Here is a 13,277-nt window from a genome sequence, read left to right on the forward strand (position 1 = left end):
GATAATGTTACTAGGACATGGCTTCACTTTCTTAGGCTGTTTGATTTACTCTTTCTAGGCCTTTGTGATCTATATATTTCCACTCTAGTTGGGTCTCTGAGTTAGAGTCTCTAACATCCTTGAATGGTTCAAGCTTGCTTGTGAACCACGATGAGGAGGGCCATATTACAAGAGATATTAGTGAATTTCTCTTCCATCCTCACAAATATTTGCTATGTTGGATCTCAAGGGTTGATGTGAAAAGACTCATCTATCATGTCTAGGGTTTTGCCACATTTTACTTAGTGAATTTCTAGATCCTATAATTTCCCACAAATACTTAGAAGAAAATTGCTTTGATACTGATATGATCTATAAATTTTCATGGATATTATACCAAAACGATTCACCATAACAATTCTTTTAATATTTTAAAATATTATATTTGGATATTTAGTTTTCTTAGATTCTAGATTAATTATTTACTAGCTTGTTGAATTTATGAAATAAATGAAATAAAAAATGGAAACAATAGACACATAAAAAATACCATCTATACAATTGAATAAAAATTTTACCTTCAGAAATATAATATGGGAGAAAAAATAGCTAAAAGGTGATGCCTATCCTATTCGCTATTTTATTTACTTATAAAAACACACATACAAAGGATTGAGAACTCCTATGGAGTTATCTTTTGACACTACGGCTTGAACAACTACTATATGATCCCCCTCCTCCTACTTTCTTTTGATCTAACAATACTACTATCATGTATACTCTATAACTATGGAAAAATTATAATATAATAGAATGGTACCCATTCTCCTTCTAGCAGTTTAATATCTAACTTTCCCTGATAGCAATCGATCGGTAGGTTATTGACTTCTTCAGCCCTCAATGGTGATAAGGTTTTTCACTTTCTACAATATTCTTGAAATTCCACAAGTGGCTAGCCCTACATGTGTGAATAAATTAAAGAAATTTTGAGGTCTAAAATGGGTCTCCTTAGGAATATTATAAAATAATAGTGGAAATAATAAAATAAGATTAGATTACCTCATCAAGTTTTGGAAGGAAAAAAGAAAAAACTACTTTTTCAACTCATGTTTTCAACTTATCTCCTTATGATTTTACTCAAATTTCAAGTAGAAGGACTCGTTGGATGAAAAAATTCATTTTTCATCTAAGTACCCATGTTGCATACTTTCGATAGATCCTACTACATGAAAATTTTGAAATACATGAAAAAATGTGAGTGCAATAACCTTTTTTCATGTATGTCACATTTTTCATGTAGTAGGATCCATCTAAAGTATGAAACATGGGTACTCCTTGGATGCAAAATTAAATTCTTGATCCAATGTGTGATCCCACTCAAAATTTGAGTAAAAACCATAAGGAGATAAGTTGAAAATATGAGCTGAAAAAGTAGTTTTTTAATTTATTTTTTATTTTTATCTTTTTACCTTTTTTCTCCAAAAATAGTGAGTCATCTTCCATGGTTGAAATCATCATATTGAATCCTATTGGGTCTTATAAAGTTTATTTTTGCTGCACATTTTTGTTTTGAGGCCCATTTTTTACCTCAAAATTTCTCTAATGACAGGGCTTGTTGTGGCATCCACTTGTACCATTGTGGTCTACAAGGTAGGTCAAATTTTAGGAGGCATAACTTTGGCATATAATCTTTGATTAAGTTTATTTTCACACAATTGGAAATGTTTTCATGTATAGATCAATCTCAAGGACATGGGCACATGTTTTGAACCTTGCAACCCTAAAAAACATTGTATGATGCTTGAAAATGGCCGCAAAAGGTTCTAGACCCAAATTTCCCAAGTTGATTCCTCCAATTTTTCCACCCATAGAGTATCAAGATAGATGAAAAATAGTATGTTGATCTAGTTTGGGACAATATGGAAATTATCACAAGCATGCATGATAATAAAGATTTAAAAGGGATTTTTTTAATTTTTATTTTTTTTAAACTTATTTCTAGAATGATAAGTTCAACGTAATGGAATTTTGGTCCTTAGATTTATATATGCAGTTACGACCAAGGGACATACAAAAGAATTTTAATTTTTTTTTAAAATAGAAGTTCTTTGCATTCAAGGAGAATCAAAAATACATTCCATACAGTGCATGTTTCACATAATTCAAAGTTATACTAAAGTTAGTACATACCGCTAAAGTACTTATAATTATACCCACCATTCATTAGGAGGATAATCTTGAAATAAACATGTTGCAAGGACTTACATTACATCTCATCGAAACACTATCAAGTAATTTAATCAAATTCTAAAGAAAAAAAAATGAGCAAAAAAAACATCGAAGCTCACTCACCCACACACACACATCCCAAAAAAATATGCTCAAAAAACAGTAACAACATTAAATACACCTTCAAGACCCAATATTGTTTTCCTTTTGAAACATTTCCCTATATCATTTAGAATCACCCAGATGAACAATACAGTGTTAGGTGGAGCGTAACCATCCATAGTTTTGACTACAACCATTAGATCTAAACATGTTCAAGAGATTGCAAAGATAAATAACCAAACTTTGTGTTGCAATCACCCTATTGTTATTTATTGTCTATACTAAATCATTGAGAATCATCCCCATTCAACTTTATATAAGTTATTCTTAGTGTGCACAAAAAAGATGAGCATTTAGGTTCTTCTTAATTTAGACAAAAAGAATACCACTCTGATATTTATTTCATAAAATCCCTATTTTCGAGGTTGATCCTTCATCAAACCCCCTATTTCCCATGTTTGAAACTAACCTTAAGAACATAGGCTAATTTCAATTAAAATATCTTACTAATGTTTCTTTGAAAAAAATCTCTTGATTCGTTGATAGGCGTATATATTTCAACTCAAGGTGGAATTCCATTAATGAAAATTATTTTTTCTTATTTTATAATGGCTAGGATGGAGTCTTGGTGGAATATTATTCATCTAAGAGGACGATGGATGGATGGGATGAGATGGAGTTTGAAGAGGTGTCAAGAAGTGGTGGCAGTGGATGGAAGGGTTGTTTGAGAGCGAAGGGTGGGCGCGGTGGCGACGATGGCATGTCAGGAGGTAACTGACAACAATCAATGTTGGACATTGAAAAGAGAGAAAATGTATTTCGATTGATAGATTTCAAGTGTTACGATAGTGGAATTAGCATGGTGTTTCAAGAGGGAAACACACATTACCAAATGTAACATTTGCGCACCAAAGAGAATATGGTCGTTTTAATGATGGAAGAGAAGAACAATTTGTGTTGCTACTTAGCCTAATTTTTCTTGTGTATTGTTGGATGTATTCTTAGACTAGGATTGATCAGATTTCCAATTGAGGTGGAGGGACAACATGCGGGCATAGAAAGAGGAGGGGACTACTTGCAGGCATAGGAAAATATGACTAGTCTAATAATTGCACACGAGTTATGGTTAGGGTTTAAAAACAAATGTATTTTTCCTTTCGGCTGTCTCGACTCATTATAGTGATAACGTAAAAGTGACATCGAAATTGGGATAGGTATGAATTTTATTTGGATATGATTTGAGTGTTTTTCTTGCAGTGGATAGATGTAATAAAGACGCATGCGAGCTTGTCAAATTTGCAACCATTCTTGTGATTGAAAATTGGCGTCATGTGATAGGTACAGAGTAAGAGATGACATTGTTTGTTTTGTTTAGATAGTAGAATTTGTTATGACTTGTTTAGAATAATCGTGTTTGTTTAATATGTAATGTCATCTGAAAAGAGAAAAAAATGATTTACATTTCAGAGGCCGCTAAAGAGAAACACTATATGCGGATGGAGGTGAAGCAGAAGGAAGGGGCAACGAGGAAGGTGAAATTGAAAAAAAATGTGATTGGAAGAAAGTGGAGGAGATTGATAGGCACAACACAAAAAGTACAGAAATAATATTTAAAACATGTTCGGAGTTGGGGTTATTATGATAGTCGAGTGGACAGAAGTCAAGAAGTTTGAAACATGGTCAGAGCTAGACTAAGTGTGGTGGTCAGAAGGTAGGATGGAAATGTAGAGGAGTTAGATAAAATCATCAGATCAATCTTGATGTAGAGGGTACTATGGTGTTTTGGTGGTTTTTGAAATAGAAAAAAAATGTATTTATATAAATGTGGTTGCGTTTATTTTTTTTGTTTTTAGAAATGTTTCAGGAAGGATACATTTTTTTTACATGTCTAACATGAAAGTTTGAACATTTTAATACCTGGAAAGAAGAGAAGGTGATTGGTGGCACGAAAATTGGTTAAAACATTTTTCTATTAGTGGCTAGATGTTGGCACATTCGGGTAGACGAAGGTCGGGATGGTTAAGCATAGAAGTTAGTTGGCGGAATGGAAATTGAGAAAAAAAAATTAAGAACTAATAATTTTTTTATATCATGTTATTTTGACAAAAATTGTCTTTTTAACAAAAGTTTGCATTGTGTATTTTTTTGGTTTTTTAATATGGTAGTTTCAATGTTTGAGAAGATGGAAGTAACAGAAAGTGGTTGTTGGCACGAAGATTGGAAAAAAAGAATGATAGTGGTGGTGGAGCTCATGACAGTCGGGCAGTCAAAGGTTGGAATGGTGTTAGATAGAATTGAGTTGGAGGGGAGCTCGATCATGATGTGCAACGTTTTGTGCATTGTGGTAAAATCATTTTCTATTTTTTGTTAGTTTTTTTTGGTTTATGTTGTTTTCGAAGGGTTGTTGGTTGAAATGTTGTTTTAAAAAGAAAAAGGTTTGGTTTTTCAACAGTGTTAGTCATTTTTTAAATTGTTTTGAAATATTTGCGAAGTATGTTTTGTACCATTTTAAATCTGATTATTTACATGTTTGGTAGGATGATTTTTTTTTTGGATTTTATCCTTAGAAATGTGACGTGCAATATTTGGTATGGTTTCAGGAATGTTATTGATTTTTTGATGGATCTAAGTATCTAGGAGTTTTTTCCATTTGAGATTCTTGTGCTTGTATTTTGTTGGCTTCCTCTATCAATGCTCATAAAATTTCGGTTGGTTTGTAAAGAATGGAATCTTCTATTGGAAAACTCGATTTTTCTTGCTTCTTGCAATGGATGTAGTGACAAAGAATTTGGATTTATTTCTTTGACAAGTTGTATGGAAGGTACTTGGTTTGTTGGATATTACCTTAATTACAAAGGGCAGATCTATAGGTTGGTTTTCCCTTTTCTAGACTCTAGGTACAAAATTCATTATATAGTTGGATCAATGGTTCTATTCACTGGGTGTGGAGGATCACGGCATTCAAAGAATTATTTCATAGTAAACCCTTTTATGAAGACCTATATAAATATTGGGAGTGTGGTTGATGGAAAGTGGGGATTCTTCTCTTTGTTAGAAAAATTTAGTTCGCGGAAGTATGATTGGGTTGTGCAAAAACTTGGAATCACATTTTTTTATTTGCACGAGTGTGGACAAGGTTTGGAGAAGGAAAAAATCCAATTTTTGTGGTGTAATAGACCCAAAGGAGGTTTTTTTTCACAAAGGGAAGTTATTCTAGTTGTACTTAGGCAAAGATTACGAAGATTACCCTTTCTATGGTTACACAATCTATTGGTTGGATGTTATAAGAAACCAATGGGGTTTTCCATTTGTTCCTATCCCTAACATACAGTGTATGGCATTAGGATTGCATGACAACCAACTGATTTGTCTTGGAAATAATGGTTCAACATCTTTTTTGTCGCTTGAAGAGGTTGAAAATATCGAGTTTAGCCGAGTTTCAATTGAATGGAGCTTACATTGTTTTAAAGATGAGTGGGGGTTCATTTGGAGATTTCTTGATATTATGTTAATGGATATAAATAGTAATGTGTAGGCTACATATATTTTCGTGTAGTTCAGGGAAAAGTACTTATGTTGGGTTTTATGGAAGTGCAACTAAAGGTATATGATATGGTGGCTGGATTATGCAGACTGATAATTGCGTATGCTCTCTCACTATAAAAAAATATATGGGTTTCATGTGGAGTCGGTTGAAGGTTTGAATGATGTTATTGAAAATGGAAATGTTTTCTTGGTTTCTCCAAATACATATTCAATTGGGGATATTCCACTACTGCCTTTGGATAGCCTCATTTAGCATTTGAGGCTTGATGGAGTTTTTTTATGGGATTGTTGCGTATGTCATGTTTGTTTAATTGTGGAGATGTTTTCAAGGTGACTTAGATACAAATTTGGAGTGCTTGGTGGAAACATGTCCATGTGAAATTTACGTAATTTTTTTTTGACATTAGTTGTATTGGTCTACAGTTTTGCAGGTCGGAGAATGCAGTTAAATGAGAATTTTTTACGATGCATTGATAGATTGTGCAGGTTTTTTTGCTATATAATATATAATGTATTTATATTATGTTTTTTCATTATTTTGTTTATGTTGTATCTTGGTTATGGAGACTTTAAAAGTAAAAATTCATGATTGCAACAAATGTTAATTTTTGCAACTACGGTCAAATTCCACCTTGGATAGATCAAATGACCAAGATAATGATTGCATTAGATACCTATTTTTTAGAGGACCAAAATTGGCCTAAATATCGCCCAATTTGGTCAAGCAAAAGTTGAGTTATGAATTATTTTATTCATACATGTATTATGGAATGGGTCGGCCCTAACCACATGGGTAACTACTTAACCCCAAGTGGACCCTCATGAAAGCCTATAAATAGAAGATACCTCAAGCTAATTTAGACACATTTGATCAATCCATCTTCTCTTCTCTTATTGTCTTGGTTCACATAGTTATGTCGGAGGAAAGTTCGCACAAGGGCACGCAATCTTAGTGTTGAAGTTCACATTGATCTAGGGCTTTCTAGCCCTGGACACTGGCATAGAACTAGGATTTTAGACCCTGGATGTTGGCACACAAGCCTATGAGAGAGTCTAGAGACCCATACACGCTAGCACAAAATCTTATCAGATTGTCCAAGCTTCCAGAGGCAGATATGGAGGTGTCGGTCCCCAGATGCTCACACAGAGTGGTCCTGAGAGCGTCCAAGACCTATGCACAGTAACTATAAGAGAGTGTACAAGGTTTTTTTAGTATATATGATGAGTTGATCTCTATATGCATGAACATAATGGTCTGGGAGAATCCGGGCTACCATATAAACTGGCGTACAGTTCCCAGAGAGCGTCCAGGTCTGCTATAAAAGCTTGCACAACTCCTCCTCCCTACGTCTGAGACTCAAAGATGAGATTTCAGTATTCTAAAGTTTCCACTTAGTGTTCAACAGTGTTCGGCACAGTAACAACAGTATCCAACAATCGTCTATAGTCAGTGACAACATATTATAGTCATCAGAATCAGGGTTTGTTTTCAAGCATGATCAAATCTATTTCATGGATATCATAGTTGTTTTGTTGCATAGATAAAGTTATGGATCATTGTACTCTCTTTTGCTAAATATTTGATGATGATATAAGAAGAATAATATTTGCAAGGGTGTTCCCCATAGTTGGTTTTTCCCTAGTCTCAGACTAATCCTGGTGTCTCTATGTGTGTGCATGCTTTTCTTCTATTGTTCCTTTTATGTTACACTGCATTGATGATGATGATGTTGTTGTTATTTCTATATAATTGGATACGCTGATGCATAATGGTGTAGATCTGAATAATTTAATGATGATATGGGGTGAACTTAATGTATTAATGATAAAACGCAATTATCAAAGTAAAGAACAATTTAGCCCTATGAAAATTTAACATGGTATCAGAGTTGGGCTGAAGAAAATCCATGGAAATCATCCTGATGATGACACCTTTGATGGAAGCAAGAAGAGGATGGTGGAGACCTAAAATAATTCTAGGGTTTGAAGAAAACCCTAGGCAACTTGATTATTAGGGTTTGATGGATTCTATGAGGTTAGGGTTGGAGATAAATCCTGATTTATGGAAACAATATGAGATATGAAACCTATTATGGTCAATGTGAAGATGCTCAAGCACTTATGGGAGATTTGATGAAGCACTAGATGGGATAATCCCTAGTAGACATGGTTAGATACTTCAAGGTAACATTGGTATATGGACCATGGAAATTGATGGCTCTTGAAGACTGGTTCAAGAGGGAGAGGATCACCTCATTGAAGATAAGTATTTATTGACTTACTTGTTAAGCTTATAGATCTCATGATTATGGTTATTTCTTGTACTTCCTTCATATGTATTTGAGTATATGGATGTTTATAACCTCCTCGATGAGATGTGATGAGTAGATCCTTCTTGGGGATCATTTTGAGATGCAAATCTGGAGAGAGATAAAGAGGTACTTGATGAAAACATGACAAAGTGCTTCAAGAGGCATATGTCTAATAAGAAGGTGCACAGGTATTTGAATACCATAAGGTATTCTTGGTATGTTGTGTTTTAGATATTGGCTTGGTAATCCCTAAGGTATGATGAGAATGTCTCTTTCTTTAATGGCTCATACATGCATATGAAAGAGACTTGGACCTATGTTTCCTATGAACAAATGATGCACCTGGTTTTCAACAAATTGATCTTCTTAAATTCTATGAGGCTATCTAATGTTGATACATTGATACGCTTGATGCTTGGCTAACATCTATGATCTATCTGTTGGATATCTTGATCCTATAAAGAAGGATAGCACCTTGAATCTAGTAAATGATACTCTTCATACCAGTCATGATGGATTTCATATAGAAGGATAGCTCATTGACTCCTATGCATGAGTCTGTTGATAATGCTTGTGATAAGCATGATGAAAGCATATGAGAGATTGGCATGACCTAATTTGATCTCATTGGTCATGAAGATCATGGTAACCTTGATGTCAAAGGTATAAGTGTAATATTGATAAGTAGATCTCTTACTAACTATGCTCATGTCTTGATGGCATATGGTTAAGATGAATGTCCTAACTTGATGGAGTGACTCTGAAATATGATGTTTCATCTATATGATGCTTTGAGTCTAAACCTTTGATGAATGATTGATGCCATGATGTTGATAGCCATGATAGATATATGTTTATAATCTAGCATATATGTTTTTTCTTAACTCTAGTAGAGACAAGTTGATGACATGAATACAGATGAATGAAGGAGATCCCCATTCAGAGGGAGAATATCTTCTCAAGACTCATACTCATATTACTATTTGCATTCTATGTTTCTGAAGTGTGATTTATGTGCATCTGACAGTATTGATATATAGCAAAGTCTCAGGTTTGAATCCCGTACAAAACTTAGGGTTTCTACTCTGGATGCAGCCACAGATCTGAGAGATATCATCCTTGGATGCATGCATGCTAAGGCACAGAGAGCGCCCATGTAGCTAAAGATGCTCCTATGCTAGCCTAAAGGGAGTGTCCATAGGTTTGACTACAATTGACCACCATCTTAGACTTTTTGAAGATGTGTGAACTATGAATCAAGATGTTTCTAACATATTGTGCCACTGTAATATGATTTTTGAAGTTGTTGGGTTAAATTGTTGATCACATAATGAAGTATTGTTTATGAAATCATATGTTCACCTGAAAGATGTTAGTACCACAGATGTGTTGCAGATAGCAACAAGATCTGCAAGTAGGAACAACTTGAATGTTTTCCATAACATGAACATGCATACAGAACTTGTGTTTGCAGGTGACCAGGACATACATATAGATATGTCACTATGTTTGTGCTACAAGAGGTTGGCATGATTTGGCTTATTGATATAGATGAACGGTGTTTTGTCATGATACTTGACAATAACTTTGAATTGATGATTGGGATATGTGTTGAATGTAGATCTCTCTACGATAAAAAATTTGGACATGACCTGATGTAAAATGATCTAATGCTATGTGGGCATAATGGATTTTGTGAATATTCAGAAAATGATTTTGTATTGGCCTCCTTGTTCCCATCACAATGGTTGAAGTAATGATACTTGGGATTCAGCATGAAAATGGAACCTTCATGACTCATCCTTAGTGTATGGAATTTCACCTAGTGATAGAAATGATTTGTATTATGATTATGAGAATGACTTGATCAAGTTCGGATTGATAATGCATAGTCGATGACAACTTGTTAGCATGATGAAGTCATGATTTGATATGAGCTCCACCTGTCTCCTGGTTGAGAGTATTAATATTGTGATAATGATGAATTTGATAATGGTTGTGATCTCACTTATAAGCTTTGATAAGACGACTTTGTTGATGTGATGGTACAACATTGAGTTATGTAAGGCTAATTATGTTGGCTTAGCAAGGGATTATGCTTAGAGCATTGTAATCCATATATATCTATATTTCACAGTTATCTGATGAAGTCAGGATGATGAGTTCCAAGGTATGGCTTTGATATTGACTATGGTTTTTGTTTTATATCATAATGATCTACTTATGACAAGTGATGAGCCTCTGATGATCTAAATCAGAGGGAGTTTGCTTCTGAAGCCCGAAATGATGTATCATGGCATGATGAATCAATTTCTGGAATTTGGGAAAGAAAATCCATATTGAAAAGCTATTGGAAAATGTTTTTGAATAATGAAAATGCAAATCCTTGGATACTCTAATTTATAGTTCAAGATGTTGTTGAAATTTACATGGCATCTGACAGTTGTTTGAATCATTGATGTTCCATTTTGAACATCCATCTATATATATACGATGTGCATAGAAACTGAATAAATTCATGATTGAGCTACTTCATTCACATAGAGTTGCCACCGAGCATGCTTTGAAATATTTGCATGAGGTGTTCTATTTTTGAGAATGAGATATTTCTCCTATGATATGTGACTACATGGATGCATTGTTGTTAATAGATAATATCGTTAAACACATTTGAATGTTGATTTAGTTTGAGACCTGCCATGATATCTTAAATGAGAGGTCCATAGTACGATTGAATATGAGTACGATGTTGCTAGCATGGCTAGTTGTCAGGCAGGATAAAGAAGCTCCTTAGAGAGATATCTGAGGATGATCTAGATATGACATGGATAGATTGAGATCTGATTAGCATAAAGTCCCATATTTATAGTTGGGACCGAGATACTCTCATATATTGATACAATGCAGCTATTTGAAACAAGCTTAGGCTTGTGGTTCACACCTCCTTGAGAGGGAGGATGATTATGGTATCCTTTTGTGATTTATATGATTATTTATGTTATGATATGACATTTTATTTGATGTTCTGTATGAATAGGAAAAAACTTCTATTGAGATAAGTCGATACCACATATGAGTATGATGAGAGTAGCATTGATTGAGGACACACTAGTACAAAATGAGAGATTAGTGACTAGGCGATTAAAAAAGTTAGTCACCACAATTATTTCAAGTGAATTACTACTAAATTTGAGAAATTTTAAGTGAACGAACTAAAAATTACTAACTTAAATGACTAATTTAGTTTAGGGGTAAAATGTATGACTAGATATTAAGTGACTCAACTGAAAGCGACTAATAAGTGACATAATTAAAAATAATTAACGTAAATGACCAATATAGTCCAAGAATGAAAACATGACCAACTAACAAGTACAATGTATGAGGTGTAGAATAATTGTTTTACGTGGGGTTTAGTCCCCACCAAGTCATAGGTTCAAACCTCATGGGGAGGGACTAAGGAGTGGAAGCCAGTTTGGGGGAATTAAACTTCCCAAGGGGTGTCCAGGCTTGACTAAAGCCTCATACAATCTTGTTGATAAGCATCCCATTGTGGGTGGATTAGTCTTCTTACAACCAATAAGCAGGCTGACCCCGGCCTAGGCACTGACTAGTTACAAAAAAATAAAATAAAAATGCTTGATTACTTAAAGAACTAGAATATCATCATGCTCAAAAGCATAAGCTACATGGAGGTTCCTCTATGCTCCCAGACCTTAACATGTGAACAATGGACGAGAGGACAACAAGAGCTTATCAACAACAAAATTCAAAAATTAATCTAGTACTTGAATGTAAAGTTTCTTTTAGTTAACAAGTTTCTCAAATTTTTATATATTAGTAAATAATTTTGAATTATTATGCTCAGAGGGGCTCTCCAACCTAGTATGGAAGAGATGATGTAATGTCCTGTTAGATAATTTTTATTTTTATGTAAACATTTTGACTTGATCAAATTACATAAAATAAAAAAATTTAATAAAATTTATAATTAAATTAAATTGAGGTAAAATACTCGAGGTTTTGATATATATATATATATGAAAGTAGCCTAGATCCACCTTAACTCTGGATTTACCAAGTATCTAGAGGGATAAAATCTCTTTTCACTCTAAATAAAGTTTGCACCTCAAGAAATTAGATCCTTTTTAGCACTTAGTAGATCCTGAGTTAAGATGGATCTAAACTACTATAGAAAAAAAATATTCCCAATTTCAACTATTATAACGTGTTTGAGATCCAAACTCTCCACCTTTATGACACAATGTTTTTTAATGTAAAAAAAACATTGTATAATGCAGATTTTCAATTACAATTACATATATATTCATTCCATTAATTTAACATTTTAAAATGTTATTTTAAAATCATTTTTACAACCTAAAACCTTTTCATATTTATGTGCCATGTGGTTGAAATATGAAATTTAGTCAATGCATAGAGAAAGCAAAAGTGCACTAACTCTACCACCAACTATGAGTTATTTATAAAAAGTATTATTACTAATAAATTTAAACTGAAATAAAGCTTAAATGTTAAGTGGTCTTTGGTATGGAAAATGGTTAAAGAATCAACATCAAAAGCCAAGACCTCATTTTCCTGCTATGAATTTTTATTTGTGTTGAAAGTTGATTTTATCTTCATGGCTAAAGAATGGTGGAATATACTACTACATAATCTCTCTCTGGCCTGTGGAGTTCACAAGTCATGTTTTCTTCAAGTGATGATTTTGGTGGACGACACAGGAGGAAAATGGTCGCAAATCAATCACTCACCTTGGAATGGGTGTACTCTAGCAGATTTTTTGATGCCTTTCTTTCTCTTCATTGTAGGAGTGGAAATTGCTCTCACTTTCAAGGTAGTGCAACACTTGATTTTTATCCAGGCATCTCAGAAACACAGTAAATACATATTGCATTAATTTTCAGAAATTATTTTTGACCCATAGACCTATTACTTTGATAGGGTGTTCATATAGTAAAGCGCTTTCCCATGGTTGGAAAATGGCTTTTGATTTTCTTTTACTTTTTATCAGAATAACACTTATTTTACTGTTTCTATGGATTTTTTTGTTACTGACTTTCACGTTTTTGAACACATAAGTTATCC

This window comes from Pinus tabuliformis, chromosome 1_2, assembly GCF_031772625.1.
Source record: "Pinus tabuliformis cultivar Carrire ecotype Pingquan chromosome 1_2, CPIR1, whole genome shotgun sequence".
Lineage (NCBI taxonomy): Eukaryota > Viridiplantae > Streptophyta > Pinopsida > Pinales > Pinaceae > Pinus > Pinus tabuliformis.